The 15,667-nt window shown below is 37.5% G+C and overlaps 2 protein-coding genes and 1 long non-coding RNA gene across 3 annotated transcripts in view; 1 reads left to right on the forward strand and 2 right to left on the reverse strand.

Moving 5' to 3' along the window:
* Nucleotides 1–15,667, forward strand: part of LOC113168482 (trichohyalin-like) — a 928,554-nt gene that overhangs the window by 691,402 nt on the left and 221,485 nt on the right. The gene's annotated exons all lie outside the window — the stretch shown is intronic.
* LOC113168501 (high affinity immunoglobulin epsilon receptor subunit alpha-like) overlaps nucleotides 1–15,667 on the reverse strand; it is a 109,771-nt gene that overhangs the window by 63,091 nt on the left and 31,013 nt on the right. The gene's annotated exons all lie outside the window — the stretch shown is intronic.
* LOC117153040 lies at nucleotides 14,945–15,458 on the reverse strand. Its single transcript, XR_004463447.1, has 3 exons — nucleotides 15,377–15,458; nucleotides 15,234–15,284; nucleotides 14,945–14,995 (listed from the first exon to the last, which is right to left on the reverse strand). It is a non-coding gene; the product is annotated as an uncharacterized LOC117153040 (long non-coding RNA).

Raw genomic sequence — 15,667 nt, forward strand, 5'->3', positions numbered from 1 at the left:
AAGGTTTAAATAAGTTGATCATTTATTTTTAATCTTACAAAAATAAATCTGGTTCACTTCTTAAACCTTTGTAGATGTGTTTTTTGTTTAAATCAATTTTTTAATTTTTATCTATTTACTTCTTCATTCATTGGCAAAGTATGGTGGATAGGTGGAAATAAAAATATAATGGTTTAGACTTTTCAACTGTGTTGGGTCAGTGAGGAACTGAGTCTATATTGTGTCAGGATGCTTTAACCACACTGACACTTGCAGATTTTCTAGTTTTCTATAAAGCAACATACATGCGCTTTGAGATTCATTGGTCTTTATCATGGGGGCTAGCAGCTGAGGATGAAAGGCTACATGGAATCCGATAACAACGGATGGGAGAGCAGCAGTTGGACCAATGAGGGATGATGGTGAAGGTCAAGGAGCCAGATAAGGCTACAGTGGATGAGAAAGTCGAGGGAGTCAGATCTGCAGACCAACCTGGATGAAGATTGCGCAGATGTCTATGCAAATGATTGTTTTGTACAAAAGGACTGGGTCAGGGACAGATAGTCAGTCAGACTTCGTGAACTGATACACCTTGTTGTTTGTCAGGGATAGGAAGATCTAGACCCAGAGCTCTGTATACTTTATTCAATTTGCTCTTAATATTCATTTACTATATTAATTGATTGTTAAATAAACTGATAACTTGAGACCGAAACTTCTCCTCCTATTGCTTCATAAACGAGCATCAGGACCTGGCTGTCACATAGAAGAGAGTTTTGCTAGTATCATCATCATTGTTTCATCATCATTACTATTGCAACAACGCATGATCAGTAGGGTAAAACTAACCTGTCTCACGACGGTCTAAACCCAGCTCACGTTCCCTATTAGTGGGTGAACAATCCAACGCTTGGTGAATTCTGCTTCACAATGATATGATATTCTATGCTGTGGTCTGCTGGGGCGGACACATGAAGGTGTCAGACACTAACAGACTGAACAAACTGATCAGGAGGACTGGCTCTGTTCTGGGGGTGGAGCTGGACCCTCTACATGTTGTAGCTGAGAGGAGGATGCTGTCCAACTCCTCTTAATCCTGGACAATCCCTCCCTCCCACTGCACAGTGTGTTGGCTGGACAGAGGAGCACGTTTAGCCAAAGACCCATCCACTGTGCTCGACCAGGGAACGTCGTCTGGTGGTACCAGCACCACAGTCGACACCAAGAAAAACTGTTCAGCTCAGTGATCCCACGATGGTGGAATGAGCTGCCTATCTCTGCACGCTCAGCCACCTCACTTTAATATTTAAAAAAACTACTGAAAACAGAACTCTTCCGCATCTTCTTTTGCACTTAATAAATAAATAAAAAAATAACTTTTTGTACTTATATCTCTTGAAACAGAAACACTTTTTAAATAGCACTTTGCTTTGATGTTGTTTCTCCTTGACTTAGATTTTGTTTGCTTGCCTTGTTCCTCACTTGTAAGTTGCTTTGGATAAAAACGTCTGCTAAATGACTAAATGTAAATGAATGAGACTGATTAACACAGGAAGTGTCACAGGAAGTCCTTTCTACCCTTTGCCATCAATCTTTACAATTCATCCTCCCTCTTAAGGGGTGGGGGAACTGACGATTTCTTGACATATAACTGCTGTCATTCCAGCCTGGACTATAAGTATTGACCCCTTTTCATTCATCTATTTTACATATTCTGTATATATACTGAGTTCTCTCGATTGATTTTATTGTGTATTTATGTTGATGTGGATCTTTCCTGGTTGTGGTTTCCTTTCTTTCTGTCTGTGTTGAGAACAACTGTAATGAGGCAAAACTATTTCCCTCTGGGATTAATAAAGTTTTTTGAATCTTAAATCTTGCCACTAGAGAGAGCTCACCTTTTCTCCAATGACAGCCATCCAGTCCACCACGTCAGCATCACACAGCCGTTCAATTCCCTGCCCTTTAAAATTAAATTATTTAAACTCAGTCTATGTCCGGTAGTACTAGGTACTAGTGCTGCATAGTAGATGATAATTACTGACAGAAGGAGTCACTTGTTATCCTAGAGCACAGTTTAATGTGTGGACTTATTTGGTTGTATGCTGCATGTCACATGTAGATTAAGATATAATAAAAAGCTAATTATAAACAGTGAAACTCAATAACATTTTACCTTTTTCTGTTTGTGGGTTTCTGCTCTGGTTTTAGTCAAGATAGAGATTCAGATTATCATTGGTACCTGTGGGTGTGAGACACTGTGTGAGACACAATGAGAGGATGTAAAAATAATCCAGACATCAGACTGTGCAGCAAAAACCTCAACTTCTTCTGATGAAAAACCTCAAGTGATACTTTTAGCTCCTTTCACAGTTTAATTTCTTCAGGTAACCATCTACTTAAAGATGTTAAACTGAATGCTTTATCTTCAATATATTAAAGAAAAGACAGAATTAAACTCAGTTAAACCATTGTCCTTCAGTTTCGAGCTTAAATTTTACAAACTATTTGTAGGAAAAAATGGAAACTGCTTTTAAGTGAACAGTAAGGAACACATTAATAAAAATTGTGTAATAATATCTATTTTATGTTGTTAAAAGACCTTAAAATATTTTAAAAACAGTATAGAATAATCTTATAAGTTATGAGTAGTGCTAATAATTCATCAGCACAAACCAATTATAAACAGTTTTTTTTAACAACATCTCAAGATGTATAACTTTATAACACATTCAGTGTATGAACTGTATGTGTGCTTCCCTATTGGATTTTGCTGAAACTTAAAGCTGCTTACTTGGCCACACCAAAAAAAAGGTTGATAACCTTGGCAGGATCTAAGGAATACAGTCGCATACAAATGGTGTCAAGTTCCTTTAAGATCAAGCAAAATAAAATATATGAATATAAAAGAAGGGAGGCCAGAGCAAGTTGTCAGCTCTGTAAAACAGGTTTCATAAGCACAATAAGCAATAGTTAAAATACAATTGTAAAACTGTCAGGAGAAAAAAATACTGAAATAAAATAGTGACACTAATACTGATTATCTTTAGAACCAAAAGTTAAAGGATAAACTCTAAAATAATAAAATATTCATTCAAATAAAGTAGGATACTGAAAAAGCGAATACAATTATTCTGAAAATGTTAAAACATTTGTTAACTATGAGGCAGTTTTGTCTTATACTGCACAGTTCAAGCAACAATAGACAGTTTGTGTAGTTAAAGTTCTGCAGAGAGTTTGAGGAAGGACTGTGAATGTTATCCTGCTGTATCAGTCAGAGCTCCACCTCTGTCTCTGGCATGGATGTTTTATGAAAACTGGATACTAGCTAGATTGGTCACTAGGCCTAAGAGTTCAGAGCTCTGTCCCTTTGTGTCCTATGTAAGTTGTGAAAATAAAACCTCCAGGTGTCTGGTACTTAATATTACAGGGGGTTTGTCTGTAATTAGTCGTATGTGACTCCAATCAGTCTTTGTTGTGTTACTACTATTAAGTCCATTAATAAATCAACATGCAAATAAAAACAAAATGAATGAGCATAAGGAACCATAAAAAAAGATGTAACATGTGATTCGTTCAATCAAACAAGGTAAAATATGAAATCAATACAGACTTCTACCAACAAGCTGAAATTCTTTACTTTGACAGTCCCAGCAGCAGCAGCAAGGTGATAAAAATGGTTACAGCAATCCGCAGCAGGATGAGGACACTGAGGGAGTTTGAGTCATCAGAGAGGAGGTCTTCATGGGGTGATGTAGAGGTGACAGAATATTCTGTAAAATTACAAATGACAGAGAATCTGAACAAATTTAAATACTTCAAACATTTTAGCATTTTAGCATGAAATTATAATTTAATGTTTCCTTTCAAATTATATGATGAATGAAACCCAGATGTCTGTGAGGTACTTTATCATTATATGAGGTTATTTTGATTGTGTTTGTGACAACCTATTCGATCATGTCTCACCTCTCACAGCCAACCAGCTTGCTGGTGAAGTTCCAATACTGGAGACGTGACACTTGTAGAAACCTACATCAGAATTGGAAACATTGTTAATTTCAATCTTGTCTGCAGCACTGCTGTGCATTGGGACATCATTTTTGTAGAACATGCCTAAGTTGCTGGACGGGTTTTTGCTACTGCAGTGTAGAATCACATTTGTTCCTCGCATCACAGGAAGAGCAGGATTATCCAGGATCACAGGACCAACTGACAAATATAGGGAAATAAAGAAAATGTTAGATGATACACACAATAGAAAGCTGGAGACATTTCTGACTGGTAAAGACAAAAAACAGGAAGAGGGGTCAAAAGTGACCCACATGTACTTCCAGTGAAATTTCAGAGGAAATTTACATTTGATTGTTGTGATTCTGTGCTTTATAAATTAAATTAATTCAATTAACTAGACAACTACAGCTAATATAATCAGGGAGACAGATGTACTTCTCTTTCATCAGGAAAGTGGAAAGAGGACAAGGAGACTTGTTAGTGGAATGATGAAGTCCAGATGTGTATACAGAGAAATAGGTTGGCTAAGAAGAAGGGGGACACTGAGAGGACTGAAGAGGGTAGGCAGGAGTACAGGGAGATGCGGTGCAAGTTGAAGGTAGAGGTGGACAGGTTGGCGAAGCAAATAGAGATGAGAAGGATGTAAAGCAGGTTAGGGTGATGAAAGATAGGGATGGAACTGTATTGACAGGTGCCAGGAGTGTTGAGGGAAGATGGAAAGAGTACTTTGAAGAGTTGATGAATGAGGAAAATGAAAGAGAAGGAAGAGTAGGAGAGGTGACTGTTGTGAAGCAGGAAGTAGCAAAGATTTGTGAATTGAGGAGGACATTGGAACATGGACATTGAAAGCAGAGGAATAAAGGTTAGCCAAAGCAAAACAGAATACATTTGTGTGAATAAGGGTAGCAGAGCTTAAGATGGTGAGATTCTCTTTGGGAGTGATGAGGATGGACAGGATCAGGAATGAGTTCATCAGAGGGACAGACCATGTCAGATGTTTTGGAGATAAAGTCAGAGGCCAGATTGAAGTGCTTTGGACATATTCAGAGGAGAGATTATGAACATGTCGAGGTTGGATGTTGAGGTTGTAGCTGCCAGGCAGGAGGTCTAGAGAAAGACCAAAGAAGAGATTTATGGATGTAGAGAGAGAGGCCATGAGGTAAATTGGTGTTAGAGAAGAGGATGCAGAGGAGAGGGCTAAATGGAGGGCGATGAAGGGGAACAGCTGAAAGGAAAAGAAGAAGGATTGAATTGATATATTTTCAATCAGAATTTTTTTTCATTCATTTTATTCCCCAGAAGGTCTTGATTTCAGACGTAACACAACTGTGTAAGAAATGTCATGTTTTATGTTACTTAATCAGAATAATCAGAAGATGATAATTCTGACTACGCCCTGCAGAATCTAAACCCTACCAACACTGTTGAACAGAAACAGGTCTTATTGGAAGGATAATCATCGTGCTTAGAAAACACAACATTTTGAACATCGAGGCACCTTTGACATCTGAATAAAATATACTTGTGAATTTTATAAGAATCTGCAAGGATTACAGTGAAAAACTGTATTCATTTTTCTGACTTTATACACTGAAAGAAAGTACACCCAATTCCAAAAGAGCTGACACTGTGTCAAAGGATTTGCAAATCCCATAAGCCAATATTATACTCACATTAAAATATGAAAAACATATCAAATGTTAAAACTAGGAAAAATGAATATTTTATAAAAAAAAAGTGATTTGATATTGTTTTCAGTAACGTGTCTCAAAGAATTTGGTACAAGGTCATATTATCACAGTGTAGCAGCGTTTTTTACATTTTTTTCACATTTTTGAGATGTGAGGCTATTTTGGAATTGAGGTTGTACAAAGGAATATAACCACTTATATTCCATGTTACTGTCTGGTTTTCAGTTTTTAATCAACGTAGTTCATAATCAAATGTTTGAAAACATCATCATTTTTTGTTTTGACTGTCAATTCAGCGACAACAAAAACAATTACACAATGTTTTAAGTTAGCATTGTCCACTGCAGTCTTAATGTTTGAACCATGTGCTATTCAGCTGAAAATAAATCTGCTTAGTCATGTAATCTGATAAAAAATATGACGAGAAAACTCAACTTCAACAAACATACCAGTAACAGTGATGTTAACTCTGTCGCTTCTCACTCCTTCACTCTCACACCAGTATTCTCCACTGTCTTCTAAATAGGCTCTATTGATGGTGCAGGATGATGTTGTTTTCTTACTGTCACATGTCAGATTGAATTCCTCAGTATTTTTGATTCTTTTCAAGTGAGTCAGGCCATCAAACCCAACACAGTCAAACGAAACAGAGTTGAATTGAAGGTGCTGCAGTCTGTTTGGAGTGATGCGTAGAAAAGCTGTTTATGAAAACAAGAAAGAAAAGTGAATAGAAAATCCAGAAATGGAAACATTTGATGTTTGGGAGATAAACAAAAAGGTTATAATAAAACCAAGATTGTGGATTAAACATTTTTACAAAACACATAATGGGCCCAATAATATTCATTAGTTAATATTAAACTGAACTTTTAACAAACCATACTATAAACAAAAATAGACTAAACTAAGTTATATCATGAAGACATAGACAGTTTTTAGTGCAGTCTTTCACATCCAGAGAATAAAAAGTGTTAAAGATCATCTTATTGATTTCCTGTTTGTCACTTACTTCTAGTCTGAGTGTAGCTGTTGTGAACTTGTTCCCTCAGCAAAATGAGTTCAAGCATCACTGGATAAACAAATGAACATTATTGCATATAAGACATACTGTTCATGTCTGAAATGTATAAGAGTGTATAAGATATGACCTTAAATCAAGTAAAGCAAATTTAAAGCAGTCTGAAGCAGAGAGCTGTGACCTCCATGTTGTCTTGTTGCTGACTGTGAGAATCACACTAAAATGCATCTTAAGTATGAAGGTGAGAACTTCCTCTTCCTGTATAGTTTATTTTTACATTGATGCAACAGCTGAACCCACAGTCACTAACCATTATCATAGTGTCTCATAGTATCAGTCTTTAACTTACAACCACTTACTCAAGAGGGGCTGAACCTACCCCACTTCCTGATTTGTTTGCTAAGCATTTGCATTTTTGTCCTTGCCAGTTTGACTATTGGAGGTTAACACAGCTTGTTCTAGTCCCTCAAACTTTATCGTTGATTAAGAGTGTGACGTGTCTGATTAGCAGATTGTGTTGATTAACCTTTATTTAGTTAGGGGATGCAAGATAGCATTAAAGTTAAAGTAATAGGCAAACAATAGGCCAGTGGTTAATGGGCATGCAACACTAGCTGCAGAATTCTGGGACCAATGCTGCACATCATCCCCCATTTACATTTACATTTAGTCATTTATCAGACACTTTCATCCAAAGCGACTTATAAGTGAGGAACAAGGCAAGCAAACAAAATCTAAGTCAAAGAGAAAAAACATCAAAGCAAAGTGCTATCAAGTTCTCCCCTTGTGTTATCTGTCTGCTGTCCTCTGTTGACCATTAAATAAAGACAACATAAACACAAAAATAGTTACACTCAAGCACACTGGAGGTTGTCAGTAAAATAGTCAGTACAGTCATTGTACTGATCTTCATGATCTTCAGTAGTTATTGTTGAAGGACTCATGTCAGATTCACGTATTATCCACTCTGTAAAAATCATCCACCTAATACTGTGAAGATTCTCCCTCTGCAGTCAAAACAGCTTTGACACATTAAAACATGGACTTCACAAGACCTCTACAGGAGTCCTCTGGTTGTAAAGTGGAGTCTCAATGGATTATTTTGAAGCAACTCCTCCTGGATACAGCTACATTCACCAGCCTCGTCTGACTGGTAGAGGAGGAGGTGTCGCAGTTATTTACAATGATAATCTGACTATCATACAAAAACATGTACACAAATTTAAAGCTTTTGAATGTCTTTACAGTAACATAACAAGTATAGATACAAATATAAAGTCTGCTCAGCCGATCCCGCTAATTATCATTTACAGACCCCCAGGGCCCTACTCTGAATTTCTTTGTGAATTTGCAGATTTCCTTTCTAACCTAGTTGTTGGCTGGAGATTTTAATATTCACTTTGAGATCCTCTGAGAACAGCATTTCTGTCCATACTGGATCAGTGTGTAGTAGGACCCACTCATAAAGTGGGTCACACTTTAGATTTAATAATAACCTTCGGTTTAAGTATAAGAAATTTACTTACGCTCCCACTGTCTGAAGTTATCTCAGACCACTATCTTGTTTCAACTACATTGTGTCATATTAATAATGCATACTCAGTGCCGCGCTATCGCATTAAACGTACATTTACATCAACTACCGCACAGAGCTTTATTAGTAATCTCCCAGAGTTATCAACTTAGATTGGATCACCGTCTGACCCTACAGAACTAGACCAGGCGACTGAATATCTAGAGTCATCACTCCGTTATACCTTAGATAATGTAGCTCCAGTTAAAAGAAAAGTCATCAGAGATAAGAAACTTGCTCCCTGGTATAACGATGACACGCGCGCCTTAAAACAGACTGCTCGAAAGTTAGAACGTAAATGGCGCCAAACTAAATTGTTAGTATTTCAGATAGCTTGGAAGGAGAGCATCCTGAACTATAAAAAAGCTCTCAGTGCAGCTAGGTCAACGTATCTCTCCACTCTCATAGAAAACAACAAAAACAACCCTAGATTTTTATTTAACACAGTAGCCAAATTAACTAGAAAGAAGACCACTGCAGATATCTCCACAACAACGTTGTGCAGTAGTGAGGACTTCATGAACTTTTTCAATAACAAAATTGTAAATATAAGGCATAAAATTCAAGCTTTAAAACCAGACGATTTAGTTGACGCAGGTGACGAGCTAACCTCAGCAGATCAGTACCTAGATTACTTTACTCCCCTTGAAGAGAATGAACTAATTTCACTCATCTCTTCTGCAAAATCTTCAACCTGTACATTAGACCCTATACCGACACACTTTCTAAAACAGATAGTGCCAGAAATAATAGAACCCCTGCTGACAATCATAAATTCCTCACTCAGCTGTGGGTATGTCCCAAAGTGTTTTAAATTAGCAGTTATTAAACCGCTAATCAAGAAACCTGATCTCAACACCTGTCAGCTGTCAAATTACAGGCCGATATCAAACCTCCCCTTTATCTCTAAGATTCTCGAAAAGATAGTAGCTGGGCAGCTATCCTCGTATCTTCATAGAAATAACATACACAAACTCTATCAGTCAGGATTTAGGCCTCATCACAGCACAGAGACGGCCCTTGTTAAAGTAGTAAATTACCTCCTATTGGCCTCTGATCAGCGTTGCGTCACTATGCTTGTGCTACTCGACCTCAGTGCAGCTTTCGACACCATTGACCATAGTATTCTCCTTCACAGACTAGAAAATGTTGTTGGAATTAAGGGAACGGCCCTCTCCTGGCTTAGGTCCTATTTGACTGATCGTTATCAGTATGTAGATCTAAATGGTGATTACTCCACATGCTCTCCAGTGGAGTTTGGTGTTCCACAGGGTTCAGTTTTAGGCCCCCTGCTTTTTTCCCTCTACATGCTTCCTCTGGGCAACATTATCCGTAAGCATGGTATTAACTTTCATTGTTATGCTGACGACACACAGTTATATGTTTCATCAAAACCAGATGAGATCAAACAGCTTAATAAAGTTGAGCAATGTGTAAAGGATATACGATACTGGATGCTAATTAACTTCCTTCTGCTAAATCCTGATAAGACAGAAGTACTAGTTATAGGATCATCTGCAGCTAGAAGCAAGATTTTAGATCAAGCCGTAACTCTAGATGGCCTTTCTCTTACATCTAGTGCAACAGTGAAAGACCTTGGTGTGATTCTAGATTCCAGTCTTTCATTTGAAGCTCATGTAGATAATGTCACCAGGACAGCTTTCTTTCACCTCAGAAATATTGCGAAGATAAGGAATATTTTGTCACTAAATGATGCAGAAAAATTAGTCCATGCTTTCATCACCTCTAGGTTGGACTACTGTAATGCCTTACTGTCTGGCTGTTCAACCAGGTGCATAAACAAGCTTCAGTTAGTTCAGAATGCAGCAGCGAGAGTCCTCACTAGAACCAGAAGATATGATCACATCACGCCTATCTTATCTACACTTCATTGGCTCCCCGTGAAATTTCGCATTGATTTTAAAATACTACTTCTGACATTTAAAGCATTAAATGGTCTTGCGCCGCAGTATCTAAGGGAATTGCTAGTGCTTATGATCCACCACGCCTACTTCGATCAGAGGATGCTGGCTACCTGTCAGTGCCTCGTATCCTAAAAACTACAGCTGGGGGCAGAGCTTTTTCTTACAAAGCCCCAAAGTTATGGAATAGCCTTCCAAATAGCGTTCGGGACTCAGACACAGTCTCAGTGTTTAAGTCTAGGCTGAAAACCTATTTATTTAGTCAAGCATTTTGTAAATAGAATTGGGAAGCACTCATGGACGTAGAGCATTATGGTGAACTGGTATGTTTAGATGCTGTCTTCCCAACTCTCACTGATCACTCAGGTTTGTTAATGGTGAAGTGATTGGTTGCTCTACATCCCAGTGAGCCCTCATCTCTGTGTTTCTTTCTGGCTCACCCTTTTAGTTAGGCTGTCATAATTAGTCCTGCCGGAGTCCCTGCTGCACTATTCTAAATATACATTCACCTCAAACTTTATCTGACTGTGAATACAACTAACTGCCATCTCTCCTCTTCTCTCTCTTTCCCTCTCCCTCTCTCTTTTCCCTCTTCCTGTCTCTCTGTCGAGCTAGACGTCATTCCACCCTCTGCCCTCTGGACCTGTCTGACTCGTCTTGATGCCCAACTTCTGGCTTTAGATCTCGTCGCCTGGATCCACCGTTTGCCCTTTGGGATGCGTTTGGAGACTGGATTGGTCACAAGCTACTATGATGTCGGTCCCGGCCTCGGCGGACGTCGGAAGCTGTTTCTTGGAGGTCTCGACTCAACGCTCGATAGTCAAGGAATGGAACAAGTCTGCCTGCAATTAACTAACTGGACTCCATATTAACTTAAAGACATTAACTGTTATACTGGACTGCTGCCTACACAGCATGTAATCACCCATATGAGGATGGGTTCCCTGTTGAGTCTGGTTCCTTTCAAGGTTTCTTCCTGTTGCCTTCTCAGGGAGTTTTCTTGCAACTGTCGCCCTCGGCTTGCTCATCAGGGACAATCTGATCATTATGATTCTTACACATTCACTGTTCATGTACTGTTCTTTGGTTGTGTAAAGCTGCTTTGTGACAATGTCAATTGTAAAAAGCACTATACAAATAAAATTGAATTGAATTGAATTGAATTGAATTATTTTCCCATAGTGCACCTGGGTTCCATCTCTTTCCATGGTTTTATACACACATGTTCCATATGATGTAGAAGACAACATGATTTATCAGACTAGACCCTGTGGTTCAGTTGCTTAATGGTCCAGTTGTGATGCTCATATATCTATTGTTTTCAGCAGTGGACACTGTCTGGTCTATGCAGCTCCTTAATGTGTCAAACTTCTTGTTCTTGTTCTCTCCTCCACTCTTACATCAGTATTCTCCACTGTCTCTTGTATGGACTCCATCAGAAATATTCTATTATATTGTGCAAAATCTACTCTTCGGTCATTCTTCTACTTTTATATGACTCTCTGGTGCATGTAGACACACACCAAGTACGTTAGAAGTGCACTAAGTTCTTATTCTTCTTATTTTCTGGTGTAGTAGAAACCAGTCTCTGAGGTTTCCATTCAAAGTTTGGGCTTGAATCAGAGAACCAATTCCTGCTTGGTCTAAACACCGTCAATCACAGTCTTCATCAGAAACTGGCAGTCCAACATTGTTGTGTTTTCTGCCTGTCTACAGCAGCTCTTGGATTCATTGATGAACATAGAACTCATCTTCCTCCCATCATCTCAGGAACTAAATAAATATGTTGCTGCAATGACATAGGAGTGGACGAGGTCTGACCCAGACCCTATACAAAGGGGCAAAAAAGTATTTAGTCGGTCACCGATTGTGCAAGTTCTCTCGCTTAAAATGATGACAGAGGTCTGTAATTTTCATCAACTGTGAGAGATAGAATGTGAAGAAAAAATTCAGAAAATCACATAGTAGCATTTTTAAAGAATTTTTTTATAAATTTCTGTGTAAAACACAATGTATTGGCTGGTGCGGGTTTAGACTTTTCAACTGTGTTGGGTCAGTGAGGAACTGAGTCTGATTTGTGTCAAGATGCTTTAATCACACTGACACCTGCAGATCTTCTAGTTTTCTATAAGGAAACACATGTTTATTGAGATCCATTGGACTGTTATCTGGAGAAATTTGAAAAAGGAAGTATTAAGTATGGCACATGTCCTTCTTAACACATACCACATAATATCATGTGTGGAAGCTGAGTCTAAAATGAACAGTTCATTAGTCTAAGTTCATGTCTCACTGTATGTGTACTGTGTCCCAGTCAGCTGAGGAGAACATAACTTCTAGCGCAGCAGCTTCACAATGTAAGGAGAATGATGCCAGTACGCAACCTGGGTAAGACGAACTCAACGAGCAAGATGTATAGTCAAAACTTAAGGCTTTAGTAAAGTAAAATGATAGATTAGTACTTCCAGTAATATTTTTTGCAACAACACATCACTGGGCGTCTCACAATGAGGCTCCTTAGAGGCGTCTTTTCATGTTGACGTTTTGATCCAAAGCCAAAGTCATTTGACGCTGAGGGATGAGAACAGGTTTGGTTGTTTATGCTTTAACCTCTGCAAGTAAAACCTAATAGACCTATCTTTTAGCAAAACTAATTAAAAAATAATATTTTAAGAAACACATTTATGTAATAAATCACCAATATTTTAAAGAGAAATGTATCAAAACCTATTTTGTGTGTAGATAAAGTCATTGAGCCTCAATCATTATCATTAAATAACATTACTACATTTTCAGAGAGATTAAACCTGGTATGTTTAGTTGCTGTAAGCTTTAAAGTTTATGATATGCTCATAGAAGTTTAAAGAATAATAATACAATTTTCCAACAGGTCCTATACATCATGTACAATCACATGAGGAGACATGAGTTAAAGTATAAGTGGCACACCCTCTGCATGTGACCTGTATCAGCCAGGTTTCAGTTTCTGACAAAATCTTGTAATATCAAGTTATGAATTTAGATTTGATTAAAATTAATATGATGTAAAACAATAAAAGTCTTTAATAACAAATTGTCGTGTTATGGACGTGTATGCAGCAAAATGAAAACAAATAAATAAATTAATAAAAAAACTCTAAGATGGATTTATGCAAAATGGACAATTGGATAGAAATTGGACATAAGCATTAAAATAGCTTTTTAGATGCTTTATGGACGTGCTGCCTTCTAGAGGGAGTTCACCTTTACTCCACTAACACTTTGCCCTCCAGTCCGCCACACCAGCCCCTTACAAACCATCAATTCCCTGCTCTTTAAAATTTAATTATTTAACCTCGGAATAATTGAACTTCCAGGAATGTCCAGTGTTTTCTTGTGTCTTAGCAGATGATAATTACTGACTGTAGGAGTCACCTGTTATCCTAGAACACAGGTTCATGTGTGGACTTCTTTGGTTGTGTGCTGCATGTTACATGTAGCAGAATAAGATATAATAAACAGCTAATTATAAATAGTGATACTGACAAACTACACAGCTCTGTAACATTTTATCTTTTTCTGTTTGTGGGTTTCTGCTCTGGTTTGTGTCAAGACAAGAGACTCTAATTATCATCAGTGTCTGCAGGTGTCTAATGTGTTTTCAATGTATGTAGTTATGACAGTATAGAGGTCATCAGGACCTCTGACTGTCTCTGTAGGTCCAGCAGAGAGGATCTTTCCCTCAGTGCCCAGCCACAACAGCTCAGGCAGTAAAACCGCTGCATGACTAGTGGTTGCGTCTGTGTCTGCTAACATAATACTGGGAGACGAGACAACGCCTGATGAAAAAGAGCAGAAAATGAGCAATAGAATAGTGGCTGAATGTGTTCACCCAATATTGTGCTGTATTACGATCAGTGCTGATCATTCTGATGTATAGTAATACTAATATATGTAAACTAGTGTAGAACTAAGTGAATTACAGTAGGGCTTGTCCCTTCAGGGGTCGCCACAGCTGAACATGCTCTGCACATTAATTTGGCCTATCCTGCTGCTAACCTCCCATTTTTATCCAGGTACCAAACAAAAAATAATTAGAATAAAGGCACTGTGTCTGGTATCATAGAATCTATTATCTGAAATTTCTTAAAGTAAAAATGTTCTTTCCCCTGAAAATTAATCATTGTCTTGTTTTATAATGTGTGTGTTTGTGCATCCTGCAGCTGTAGCTGGTCCCTTTTTGACAACATGAAAAAAGTGAGTGAGTATGAGCTGTGAGTTTAGCTGACTTTACACTAAACTGTCCTGATCATTATTAGACATACACAGAAAAGTCTTTCATACACTTTTTGTAACAATAATGCAGATTTAACCAGTTTCAAACTGTATTTTAAAAGTTGAAACATAATTTTAAAAATGCAAAATGCAAAGGTTTGATATAAAGTTTATTTGCAATAACTGTGAAAAAGGATGTCTTAATTCAGTATAATTGAGCAGTAAATATGGCGCAAATTATTACAACAAAACTCTCTCCCCTTCTTTCTTCAGTTTCTCAACTCTTTGTGACCTAAAGGACAAAATACAAACAATTACATCTGTAGTGAAACATTCAAAACTTAACAGTGACTATATTTAGCTTTTCCTGAAGCTCTTCACCATTATTTAGATCTTTATAAGGCAACAGAAAATGTGTCATTATATGATCATATGCATCATGTCGTGATCATATGACTAACATTAGTCTTACCTGGATGGGAGAATCGATCATTGGCAATTGGCATCATTGTGGATCTGGATGACTCTGATTCTGACTTGGAAACTGGTGTAATATAGAAACCACACACAAAAAAATTACTGTGTGTATTTACAATCACATGAAAGGCAGAATACAATAAAAGAATCCGCACAAATTTGTGACTGTGTATTATGAATGGTAGGGAACGTTTATTAGGTTTATAGATTATCACAATTATTATAATATAATCTGTATTATTTTACAAAGTGTCACACTGTAGAATATCACTACATTTCAGGGTCTGGTTGTAGAACTTACTTACTTATAGTTACAGTGGCATACACAGGTTCATGTGAGTCCTCATCATCATCTTCTAGAGAGAAACCATCAGTTAGTAAAATTAATTTTAAAGAGCTAAATATAAATATTGATACTGACAGAATACAGGGCTCAACGGCTATTTACCTCTTTCTGTTTGTGGGTTTCTGCTCTGGTTTGACACAAAGCAAAGGCTCAAATTATCATCAGCTTCTGCAGTGTTTAAAAGATAAACCATGTTTGATGCAATTAGAGAATGCAAAAATAATCCAGACTTCAGTCTCACACTTTTTCTGGTAACAACATCTCAAATTAAACTGACACTTTAACCACCTGATATTATTATTATATATCTCTGCTTTTGAAATCTGTCAATGATAAAAACATTAGTAATCTATTAAAGTTGTTGTATTACTAAAAATTTAAATATAGGTCAAG

The sequence above is a fragment of the Anabas testudineus genome, chromosome 18, assembly GCF_900324465.2.
Source record: "Anabas testudineus chromosome 18, fAnaTes1.2, whole genome shotgun sequence".
NCBI classification, from domain to species: Eukaryota; Metazoa; Chordata; class Actinopteri; order Anabantiformes; family Anabantidae; genus Anabas; species Anabas testudineus.